General features: G+C 49.5%; 1 long non-coding RNA gene across 1 annotated transcript; it reads right to left on the bottom strand.

The window, feature by feature from the left end:
* Nucleotides 1–6,606: 6,606 nt before the first annotated feature.
* On the bottom strand, nucleotides 6,607–11,105 carry LOC118571360. Its single transcript, XR_004943353.1, has 3 exons — nucleotides 10,970–11,105; nucleotides 8,269–8,362; nucleotides 6,607–6,786 (listed from the first exon to the last, which is right to left on the bottom strand). It is a non-coding gene; the product is annotated as an uncharacterized LOC118571360 (long non-coding RNA).
* Nucleotides 11,106–12,922: the final 1,817 nt, after the last annotated feature.

Raw genomic sequence — 12,922 nt, 5'->3', positions numbered from 1 at the left:
CACACACACACACACACACACACCACAAAATACACATACCACACAGGCGCACACACAACACCTGCACTCACAACACACACCAAAGGCCTGGGTGCAGAGAACATCAAGGAGAAGGCAGAGCAGGACATGGCCACAGGACAGAGGTCACTCTCTTTGATTTCCTCTCTGTGGTCACTCAGTCCCTAAGCTTGGACACCCTGTCTTGGAGACCTTCCCTACCCCATTCTTCTCTTCCTCTTTTTGAGTTCCCTGCTCCTTCCCACAGCTCCTCTAAGGGCTGAAGGAAGGACCTACAACCCTCAGGACTCAACCTCATTCCTAGGAAAACCTCTGTCACGGATGGAAAGCAGATAGCCAGATGATGGAAGGCAACAACGAGTCTGCTTTGGGTTGCTAGAGTAATATCCAGATAAAATATGCATTCAGGAGCCAGAGTGCAGTGGTGAGAGACGGGGAATCTTCGTGGGGAACATCCACGGCCATGAGTGGGCAACGCTCAGGAGAATGTGGAGAACGGGGACGCTGGAGAGATCACAGTTTGGGGGAAGGGAGAGATGGCTGGCAGCAGAAAACAGAGGCTCAGTTGGCAAGAGGAGGAACAAATGAGTGAATGAAGGGCAAGGACTGGAGACCTCCCCATCAGCAAGGCAGGAGGTGGAGAAGGCCGTGTGTGTGTGTGTGTGTGTGTGTGTGTGTGTGTGTGTGTGTGTGTGTGTGTGTCTGTCTGTCTGTGTGTCTGTCTGTCTGTCTGTCTGTCATCTAGTGCTGCCTAGCAAGCTGGCCTGATCACAGAGGCTTGCGCATTTCTCTTTTTACAGTTTCAGTGTTTGGGAAATCTGTGAGAGAGCCATCTTGTGAGCTGCCCGCTGCCGGGAGAAGAGACCTGTGTCTGCATTTGATCTCCGACTACCCAGAGCAACTGGGGGGGGACGCGACGTCTCTGGAGAGAATCAGTGGCGGAAGACAGAGTGGAGGGGCCGAGCAGTAATGCTCAGCTGTCCCAGCACCTCAGAGAGTCACAAGCACACTCAGGGTCTCCAGAGGACCCCGATTTCATCGCCCAAGTCCTTCTCCCACCCCTTCCCACCCCCCAACCTGTAGAGCCAGGAATAAAAGCAATAATAAACACTGCAGGGCTGAGGGTGTGGCTCAGGACAGAGTGCTTGCCAAGCCACAGGCCTGTCCAGCATAGAGGTCATGGGTGCGACAGAGAGAGATAGGGAGGGGCTAAGAAGATGGCACCAAGGGCTTCCCATCAAGAGTTGGTACCCCCGCTGAGTGTTCAGAGGCCGGACTGAGGGGCTGGACATGGACTTTGGGGGAGACACCCAGGTGATTGTAAGGACAAAGCTTAATTCACACACAGTAAGAAATGTAGCAGTTTGGGAAAGGTGTTAATATTCTGACTGGCCCCTTGAAATCCCACACCCCCCCCCTGGCTCCGCCCTGAGTCCTGACATAAAAGCCTCATTCTAAGGAAAAACTCCCCTTCCCCTCTCTCTCTCTTCTACTTTTCCTCCCAGGAGGCATGCACCCTCAACCTCTCTCTCTCTTCTTCTCTCTCTCTTTCCTATGGTCTCTTTCCTTCATCTCTCTTTTATAATAAACTCTCCATGTGGATTACCACTGCCGACATGCCTGCATGGTGTGCATCTGCCTGTGCCCAGCATGTTTCCCTGCATGCGCAGGATATCCTCAGGGGTCCCCCATGCAATAATTCATAACATCGGTGCCCAATGTCGCCAGGCAACCCCACTGCTTTCTTGGCAGTCTGAGGAGCTCTGGGACCCTGTACCACCCACCATTTTTCTGACTGCGGCACTGCCAGGGACTCTTTGCTCTATGGGATTGGTAAGATTCCTCCCTTCCCTTCTGGCCATTTTCCCACAAGTGAGGATTCATCTCACTTCTGGTTCTGGTACTATCTTTTTTTTTTTTTTTTTAAATGTTTATTTATTTATTATGTATACAGTGTTCTGCCTGCATGTGTCCCTGCAGGCCAGAAGATGGCACCAGATCTCATTACAGATGGCTGTGAGCCACCATGTGGGTGCTGGGAATTGAACTGAGGACCTCTGGAAGAGCAGTCAGTGCTCTTAACCACTGAGCCATCTCTCCAGCCCCCATTGGCTATCTTGTGCTGTTCTTGCCTCACTGACCCGCTGGGACACTGGAGGTCAGCTTCATCTCGTTTTTGCTCACTGGTACCATGTGTCTTTTGGGCTCTAAGCCCTTTCAGCCCCATACCTATGTGACGGCATATGGAGGCTGCTTGTGTCTCACTTGGGCTCCTAGCCCATTGGCCCCTACTTTTTCGACGATGGTCCACTGAAGACCTTGTGTCTTCTCGTCGGTCCTCGCTGAATTTCTGGGATGCTAGAGATTCTAGCCCTTGGGCCTTCTCTACCTTACTCGTGGAAAATTGTGCCTACCTCCATAAGGGCTTAATTTATCTGCCTTTACAGTCAGACCTGGTCCCATGTAACAATCAAAATGGCTGCTTACCGCCACTCCACATCCTGGTATTTTGCAGGACCTTTGCAGCTTCTGCCAATGATCCCACAGGTGAAATGATCTTACTTTCAAGCTTCCTCTTTAGGTCTCTCTCTTCCACCTGGCTGCACAGCTACTTCTCCGTCTCTCCTTCACAAAGTCTATCTCCTACACACTAATAAAAATGCATGATTGGTTTGGCCATCTATATTTCTTTCTGACTGACTTTTTGTTTGTTTGTTTGTTTGTTTGTTTTTTGAGACAGGGTTTCTCTTGTAGCTTTGCACCTTTCCTGGAACTCACTTGGTAGCCCAGGCTGGCCTCGAACTCACAGAGTTCCACCTGCCTCTGCCTCCCAAGTGCTGGGATTACAGGCATGCGCCACCACCTCCCAGCTCTGACTGAGGCCTGGCTGACTTTTAAATGCTTCATCTTATCTGTTCCTTATCTGCTCAGTTTATTTTGGGAAAATGAAAACAACTCACATGAATACGTGGTCAAGCTCCATATTTGACAGGGGCGATCATGTGATCAGGTGGCACCATCTTAAATAAGGACAATCACATGATCAAGGCGCCATCTTGAATAAGGGTAATCACATGGTCTAGCTGCCATCTTGGCTAATGTCAAAACAGGCAGGTCATATGACCTCACCACCATCTTTACAAAGGGTAGTATGGGCGGGGCACCTGGTGCTCAGACCATCTGTATGGAGGGAGGATAGGGAATCACCTCCTCCCACCAAGCATTGTTTCACCATTGTTTTACAGGCTGACAAAAAATCCTCCCGTCCTGGCCTGGCATTCCCCTGCTGTATCTCTTAGGCTCCAGCCATCTGGGTGGGGCCGAGGTACAGTCATGGGCTGGGGTTCCTTTCTGGGCAGCCACTCATGTGGGCAGGCCCTGGAGAGGTATGCACTCCTCTCTGGGGCATCAGTGAAACCACATGCGGATGGTATCATTATATTAAGATTTTAAATTCAGATTTTAACATTAATACAATTCTGATACACTTGGGGTCACAAGCTCAGAATTTTTAAAAGAATTTTAAATATCCCTTGGTTACTCATCACCTGCTTTTCTATGATTTGGATCTTAGTACTGATTGATAATACTAATTTATCTTAAACTTTTTTTCCCCTCATTTGTCTATTCCTAAGGATGGTATTTTTTTCTCTCTCTTGGGACTCCTGCTCTTCCCAATTACTAAGACCATGGGCCAAAAGGCTCCAGATAAATTCATACATTTTTAACTCCCGTCTCTAGTCTATATTTCAGCAGGCTGGCAGAAACATCAAAGCAGTAGTGTGGACCACAACCTGCAGTGCTTTCCTGCCTATAAATGTCAGCAGAGATTCTTGTCTGTGTGATGAGGACCAGCCCAGCCGAACGTAATTGTTCCCTGCCTCTACAGCCGGGTCAGATGACCACATGCCTGGATTCCCTCCTTACCTTTAACTAGCCAGAGACCTGACCACCTGCACCCTGTCTCAGCTTGAAGCAGCTATGGAGAATACGTCATCCTAGGCTCCCTGTTCCCAGGACAGGCTGGAGAGCTAGGTTAGGGATGGAAACCCTGGCACAGAGTCCACCAAGAGGGTCCTTTTCCTTTTCTCAGAGTTGGGCTGGACCCTGACTCACAAGCCCCTTTTCTCCTGTGCTCATCAGCCTTGGGATCTTTCCTCTGTCGATCTTCTGTGCCTTCTCAGGAGACAGCTTAAGAAATAATTATTTCTATATAAGTCATTCATTGTAATACTCTGGCAGTACTCAAAGATCAGAACTACAGATACAGGGCCTTAAAGTGTAATAGATTCAGATATCACTGCCAACAGCTTAAAGAACGTCTCTCCTTACTCAAGGTCTATTCAGGCTTAGGAATATGAGTCTTCATGTCCTTACTAACTTCATTAAGCTGTAACTAACTGGGAAACCTGTGTATTCAGATTTAAGTCATACATACGCTCTCAAAGTTATAAATACATCTAACAGATTTTGTTCCCCCAGTCCTCAAACACCTGTAGAGATCTGAGGATATGGCATTTAATATAATATAAAAGCCTTTTTATGATAAAGAGACATGTCGGCTCCTGGCAGCATCCTGTATCTCCTCCAAGAAGAAGATGGCCATAGAAGAACTTCTACCCAGAAGCTCATGGGAAGGCTGGCCATGCAGCCAAATGCTGAGATCCTGTCCAGACCGTGAATAAGTGGAACAATGGAGGACTGATTGCCCCATACTGCAAATTCAAGGTGGGTCAGTCTCCCCAAATTTCTATTTCACACACAAACACAAAATCTGTCAGATCTTCTGGGCCTATCAGCTGAACAAGTGCTGCCCCTTGGGGCTTCTGCCCCCACCCCCCAAAGACCATGTTGAAATTTGGGATTGCTACCTAGGTAACTGGAAAGGTGTCTCACTTCTTAAATGTATCCTTTTCAGATCTGACGATGTTTGATGACTAGGATATCAGCTTAACAGCCTCAATCCCAAGATTATATATACCATGATTTGTGCTCTCCAATTACAGACAGCTATGCCTCATTCACAGACTTCATGGTACAGGATAGACCAGTTTCAGATATAACTCCAGAGGTTCAAAGTTTTAATACTGATAAATGCAGCCTTGATAAACTGATAGAACACTGACTACAAAGAGTTTCTAAGAGTCCCTAAATGGATTTTTAACCCTTTTGCCATGATGTGAATCCATTCCAGCTGTCTTACAGATACCTGCAGGCTCCTGGGGAAAGTTTTGCTACTGCATCAAGAAATCTGGTCTGCTGAAAACTAACAGCCTCCAGAGCCCATTTCTGACCCCACCCACTTTTCGAGCATATTTTGCAGATTCATTGTTCTTGCCTGACCTCCAGAGAAACAGCAGATGCCATGGCTTCTACACTCCTGATTTAGCGTGCCATCCGCCCCACCCCCCAAGCTCCTGGAACACCACTGCTGCAACCTGCCTCCTCAGCTCCCTCAAGGAATGTTCCTGAGATCTTCTGCCTGGTATCACTCCCGGGTCCCCCCTCCCCACTTCACCCCTGGTCAGCTTGAAGTAGCCTTGAGAATTCAGTGCCCTTGTTCCCTCACTTGCTCCCATAACTCATCTCTTTCTATAATAATCAAAACGGAGGAATGTTAATATTCTGATCTGCCCCTTAAAACCCTTTGGTGCCACCCTGAGTCCTGATGTAAAATGCTGCTGCGGGCCGCAGGAATATATCATAAGAACTCAGCTGGTTATAGCAAAGTCACTACCTGGAGGGATCAGGGAATTCCTTCAGAGGAAGCCAAATCCCAAGGAGCTTTTGATGTTATTTGGCTTGTTATATATCAGCTGTCTTCTGTTATGAAAATCATGTGTGCCTTCATAGTTTTCCCAATTGACTTTTCCCTAAAAAGGGCTAACAGTGTGGACTGATCACTCTCTGGACATACACATTCAAGGTATTTGGAGAACAGCCTCAGGAAAGGCTTCCTCTGGAATCAGATATCTCTCTTAGCCACTCTCAAGGACTAACAGTAATAACAAGTCTTCTGAATTAAGGTAAATTTCACAAGGAGACACTACCTACGTCAGGTGGACGTTAAGTAATAGCTTTACACAATTTAGCTTGGACCCTCCTTTCTTACAGCCCTACTAACTTTATAGACCTTGAACTCCTTACCTAACCACTTCTAGGAATATTTAGATAACCTTCTGCACTGACAGCTATGCTCAGCCAGAACCCCAGTTCAAGCCTCCCTGTAATTATCGTCATTGGCAGCATCCGGCCAGGTCCATCCCCAGATGGAGGAAAGTACCTTATCAGAGACACCTCTGTACCCTAAGAACAGACTCAAGCGTCCACACTACCTGTTTGAGAAGACCTGCCGGATGTGCCAATTAAGCTTAACTTCCTCCTTTCCCAAATCTTACCTCTAATCCAGATCTCCCTTTAATTATTACCAGAGGCATCTAGCTGTATACAGGTTGCCTAGCGACTATCTGGACAGATAGGAGCGGGGGTGGGGTGGGGTGGTGGGGTTATTTTCTCCCATTGACCTAGCAACTTATAGATTCTTAACATTTTTTTTCTTTTAGTTATAAAATTTATTTGTGTAAGCATTCAGACACTTTCAGGTGAGAAGATAAGCAGATTCCAAGACAAGGCTGAAGGGAAAGAGGACGGTACATCTGGTGTAGACACAGCAGTAGCACAAGTCCACGAAGATTAGACGAGGGCGCTTCATCTGGGAGAGACTTAATTTAAAGCTCTGCGAGACGAGATATGTTCCAACTGAAAACACTAAGAACAATACCATTGATGAGAAAGAAAAACTTCCAAGTGTACCAAAGGGGCGTAGGGAAAACGAGGGGAAATTTGCATCTGTTGAGGTACAAACAGGAGTGTTCCATTGGGGAGGGGGTGATTCTTAACATTTTCTACCAATCACGTTTAAGACTATAGTGGAGCACATAAGATCCCTCTTCTTAAGATATTACCCGAATTTAACCTTTAGTTAATTCATTTCCCCATTGGTCACTTCCCTTTGGGGTTGCAAACGATAATTAACAATTACTACTTCTCTATGTGATTCTTATCACCCCTCCATTTGACCCTGGAAGCCTGGCTTTACACTGTGAAGGGAATACTGCTTGTAAGTGTATATACAGCAGGACTCCCAGGGCACAGGAGGACGGAGAAGAGAAAAGAGAATGGAAGAACTAGATGGGTAAGAACTGGAGAGGAACAAACTGAGATGGGGAAGAACTAGATTGAAGGGCTGGAAGAGAGTACTAGAGGAACGAGATGGAAGATGAGGAAGAGCCAGATGGGGAAGAACAAGATGAGAGAGAAGGAGATGGGAGAGGAGCTGAGATGGGAAAGAACTAGATGGATGAGAACCTAGAAGGGGCAGAACCAAGATGAAGGAATTAAGACAGAACCTGGAGGGGACAGCAGGTAAATGTAGAGAGAAATCAGGCAAGAAAGGAGCTAGGCATGAGAGCAGAACAGAGAGAGAACAGACTCAGAAGAATGAAGTGTGTGGACTAAGGAGTTTCGTGTACATAGATTCATTTCTTTTCATCAAAGATTAATTATCAGCTGGTTGTGGATTCTTCCCAGACCCTGGGAGGGGACTATGGAGGGGCTGGAGCCCCGAAGTCCCCATTAGTAAAAGGCTCATTCTAAGGAAAGACTCCTCCCTTCCTCTTTCCCTGTTCTCTTCTGCTTTTCCTCCCACGAGGTGCTCCCTCTCTCTCTCTCTCCCTCTCTCTCTCTCTCTCCCTCTCTCCCTCTCTCTCTCTCTCTCCTTTCTCTCCTCTCTCTTTCCTTTATCACTCTATTATAATAAACTCTCCATGTGGATGCAGTATCTGGGTTGTGAATTACTGGCCGTTGCTACTGCCGCCATGCCTGCACGGCATGCATCTGCCTAGCCTGCATGGCATGCATCTGCCCAGCATGTGTCCCTGCACGCACAGGATAACATGGGGGGTTCCCCATGCAATAATCCATAACACAAAGGCACAGAGGAGGCAGAATGGTGTTCCTAATTGCTGAAAATTGTGAAGCTGTTGGGTCACCTGCCGGGGGTTGACGCTGAGGTCATTGTTTTGTTTTGAGACAGAGTCTCATTCTATAGCCCAGCTTGGTCTTAGAACTCTCTAGATTTCTCAGGTTAACCTTGAATTTGTGGCAATAATACCACCCAGCCCCTGGACTGCTGGCATAAACCACTGTGCTTGCCTTGGGGTTGAGGACAGAGACTGCGGATCCACATACCTTGGGGCGGGGAGGGGAGCCTCGGATGTCTGCCGTCACGGGGTCCTCGGCACAGAAGAGGAGAGAGTGGGGCTGCGAGACCCTCAGCAGTTGGCTTTGAAGGAAGGAACCGGAACCACTGTCGTTAAGTACGGTGGGCACGAAGGCCCAGAGATGTTAACCAAATTTCCCCGACCCACAGAAGCTGGACGGAGTAATAAACTCAGACTGGACTTCTAGAAAGTCGCCCCCCCCCCCCTTCAGAGTTCTCCTTCAGGGGAATTTTGTCCCAGGGTGGTGCCTTTGCCTTAGGCCAGTGGTTTTCAACCTTCCTAATGCTGTGACCCTATAATACAATTATTCATGGTGTGGTGACCCCCAACTATAAAATTACTTCATTGCTACTTCATAACTGTAATTTTTGTTCATTCATTTTGTTTTGTTTTCTGAGACAGGGTTTCTCTGTGTAGCCCTGGCTGTCCTAGAACTCACTCTGTAGACCAGGCTGGCCTCAAACTCACCGAGATCTGCCCATCTCTGCCTGCTGAGTGCTGGCATTAAAAATCTGTGCCATCACCGCCCAGCTCAGAACTGTAATTTTGCTACTGTTATGAACCATAATACATATCTGAGATGCGACCTACGGAGGGTCACAACCCACAGGTTGAGAACCACTGCTTTAGGCGGCTGTGTGTTTTCCTGAGGGCTTCACTGGCTTCAGTGATCTTGCTAATATTGCCATCGGGAGTGATGGCCTTGCCTCCTTAGGGCTGTTAGTGTTAGTGAGAGTGCCTGACATGTAACCAGCCCTCAGCATATGCTACCAACACTACCATGATTCATAGCAACCCTTGTTCTTCCTGCCCCATCTCATAGGAGGCCAGAGGGATGAGGAGCTCTGGCTACATCCTTGTCATGAGGGCAGGCAGGGTGGGTGGGCGGGCTAGCAACTGTGATGTCCCTTTTAGGAATGTGGCTACTATTAGTCAGTGACAGAGCCAGAACCAGACCTGAGCATGCAGCCGCATCCCATGCCTACAGGGGATTCCCAAAGTCCTCCAGATGGCCTGGCGCTCACAGCTCTGTTCCTCCCTGGGCAGGTCTAAGCCAGCCTCTCCTTGCTGTGTCCTCCTCCTTGGTGTTCCAGAGACTTTGAATCCAAGCAGCACCTGGAAACGCTGCCTGCTGCAGGCCCTGGGGCCTCACCTGACCAGGAACCAAGATCTAAGGCCCTGGAGCCCTGGGGACAGAGTAACCAGGAAGAGAGGAGAGGTGACACACTCTGGAGGGAAAACTGGAGGGAAACCAAGGCTGGTTGCTAGGCAACACCAGACCAGGAATTCATAGCCTCCAGCACTTCCCAGTGCCTGCTTCAGTGGACCCCACAGCACAGGCCTTGGGGGTTCGGAGTCTGGATGGGATGGGGTTGGGACGTCTTGGATCCTGGGGTTTCTGCTGGTTCTATCAGGGCTAACTTGAGTACTCCAGGGGTGAGGCCTCTGTGGACCCCAGGACTACTCCCCGTAGCCTTGGGGTGTGGCTGGCCTCAGTCTCCTGTTCCCCTATTCAGTGGATCTCTTGGAGCCATGGCTGACATGCTCCCTCTCTGAAGGCAGCCCTAAGCAGGGACTGTGGCTTTCTCCCTTGGCCGGGCAGGTGACCTTGAAGTTCCCAAAGCAGGTTCCTCACCCACAGGGAGCGGCCTGTCTTAGGAGTTCTTCCCCAAACCTTGGCTAACCATGGCAGACCTCCTCCCACTGCTCAGGTGGCAGGCCTCTGCCTTTCTCTCCTGTTCCATGGACTCCCTCCTTCTTCCTCTCCTCTCCTCTCCTCTCTCTCTGTCTCTGTCTGTCTCTCTGTCTCTGTCTCTCTGTCTCTGTCTCTGTCTCTGTCTCTGTCTCTCTGTCTCTCTCTCTCCCTCTCTCCCTCTGTCGCTTGGGTATTTTCCTTTGTGTAAAACTGATGCACACTATTCCACAGCTAAAACAGACCTCTCCGGGTTGTGGGGAGGCTGCTAGCCCAATCAGAATCCTAGGGCTTGTCGCTCCTTGTAGATGCTCAATAAAGAACACCTCTTCCCACACTCTCCCATCATACTGAGGTGCACCCCCTCACATCTGGGCTGCCCAAAGCCGGGGTGGCGTGGTCTGAGTGACAGCTTGCCCTCCTAAGGATCACCGAGTTACTCAAAGGAAGCAAGCAAGCATTCACATCCCTGGGACCTGTGTTTAGACTAAGAACGGGTAGCCCAGTGAACCATGGTTGCTTCAGTTCTGTGCCTGGTCTAGCACGAGGGCCTCCAGTTGTTACCTCAGGGAAGGAGCTGAAGATGTCTTGGCTGTCCCACCTGGAGGCCTGGGCACACTACTGCATCCCTCTAGGTAGGTGGGATGGGAGGAGCTGAGTGAAGACCAGGAAAAGGGCGCCACCCCACCCCCCAGCCATCCCCGGCATGGATGGGAGTGATGGAGCATTTAAAATAGCTCCTGAGGCCAGGTGTGGTGGCACATGCTTGCAGTCCCAGCATTTGGGAAGCAGAGGCAGGAGGATTACTGCAAGTTAGAGACCAACCTGTTTTGCACAGTGAGTAATTGGCCAAGAAAAAAAAAAAAATAGACAATGCTCTCTGGTCAATTGGCTTTTCTGAGCCAATTTTCCCTTAGCAAACCGTTTTTTAAAAGGGGGAAAAACCGAGAGGGGATATATTTTACAACACAATTACCTGAGCACTGAGGCTAAAGGCGCTGGTGGCAGTTCCTGGAGGCCCCGCCAGAAGAACCCCGCAGCACCCCACATAGCGGACCAGCAGGGATCCACCTAGGACCTGGCCCAGCACCTTCTGCGCAGACGCCGCACCTGCGCTCCTCGGCCTCCAGGTGGCGCTGGTGGGCGGGGCGGAGCATGCATCTGCCAGTCACCGAGGAGGCGGGACATCGGAAAGGCTGACTTCTGATTGGCTGGGCTCAGGCTAGTGAGGTGACAGTCCCAGAGGGCCTGTCTGTGGTGGTGGTGGTGGGGACACGGTCAGAGGGAGGAGCTGGCTTCCTTGCTGTGAAGAGAACGTTTGTGGTGTGTTCGCTCCTCGGGGACAATGCCAATTTTATGATTTTTTTTATTTTTAGTAAAGGCAATTGGTAAAGACTATAATTAACCAAGTCTCCCATTTGTCATACATTTATAAACACCCCACAGACTGACATATGAGGAAAATCCCCGGCGGGACCTACTTAAAAGAGATGTATTGTTGGTTTATTTTCCTGTAATATTTATTTTTATTTATTTTGGAGACAGGCAATCCTCCTGCCTCAGGCTCCTCGGTGCTGAGATGACAGGGAGGAGCCATCATGCCTGGCTTGTTGGTTTATTTATAAGGCAGCTCAGGTTTGGGGGGTTGGGGGGGGGTCCCACACCTTCCCCTTCCCATCCTTCTCTCAGCCCCTGACCGTGCGGACTGAGCCAGGGCAGGTGTACTCACGGGTGCTTTTTCACAGCAGATGGTTAAGCGTCCACTCGCTGGTGATGTGATGGACATTGACTGGAGTCTCCTGATTGATGCACATCTGGCCCTGCCTGGCCCAGAGGAGGTAGGGCTCTCAGAGGCATGTCTGAGACGCATAACTGTGGGAGAATGGGTGTGGCTGATGCCTGGGAGATGTCGGGTTCCACTGCATAGACACAGCCCCTGCTCTGGGGCACAGGCCGGGTGTAGATGATCCGGGGGTCTGCATTGGGGACAGTGGGCTCAGAGGCACAGATGGAGAAGAGGCCCATCTTGGGGTGCTCTGGACAGCTGGGGGCAATACTTGCCTGTGTCGGGTTGCAGAGGAGGTAAGTCTGGAAGGTATAACTTCCCAGGGTATCTTTTTCTTGTTCCAGATAGAAAGCCAGCTGGGAGTTAGAGGTGATGGGGACTGAAAACCTTTGTCACTGGAGAATGTGTCTGTGTAGGATGGGAAAGCCCAAACTTCCAACCACCAAAGCTCCAGTCAGCAAAAGTCGGTGGCCAGATCCAGGGAAGGGACAGAAACAAGATGAAGGAAGGACATGGGGCCCGGAGGGCTCTCCCTGTGGGCCACCAGGGAGGGGAATGATGGGATGGTCACACAGTGTCCTGAACTTAGAGGTGGATCAGACAATCCTGCCAAGGAAGAGTGTGTGTTTTCTTTTTTTCCGTTTTTTTGTTTTCTTTTGTTTTTCAAGACAGGGTTTCTCTGTGTAACCCTGACAGTTCTGAGACTTGCTCTGTAGCCCAGGCTGGCCTTGAACTCACAGAGATCCACCTGCCTCTGCCTCCCGAGTGCTGGGACTAAAAGTGTGCGCCACCACCGTCTGGCAAGTGTGTTTTCTTTGTTCGTCTGAAAAAGCAGCTGGTTACTGTACACTAGCGTAGAGACCACATGCTTCCCAAACACCTTTTGCCTCTTCACAACCTGCAGTCGCTTACTTTACTGTCCATACCCTACACAGAAGACAGATGCTTAGTCTTGTTGCTTCCTAGGGCCTAGATGATTCCTGGCACATAGGAGGTACCCAAAACTGTTAAGGCAGGGTGCCACAGTAGCACATGTCTGTAATCCCAGCACTCAGGAAGCTGAGGCAGGAGGATTACTTTGAGCAAGACTGAGGCAAGCTCGGTCTACACAGTGTGTTCCAGGCCAGCCAGAGCTACATAGGA

This window comes from Onychomys torridus, chromosome 21 (assembly GCF_903995425.1).
Source record: "Onychomys torridus chromosome 21, mOncTor1.1, whole genome shotgun sequence".
NCBI lineage: Eukaryota > Metazoa > Chordata > Mammalia > Rodentia > Cricetidae > Onychomys > Onychomys torridus.
Note: the sequence above shows the minus strand (reverse complement) of the source record. Positions and strands in the feature narration are given on the sequence as shown.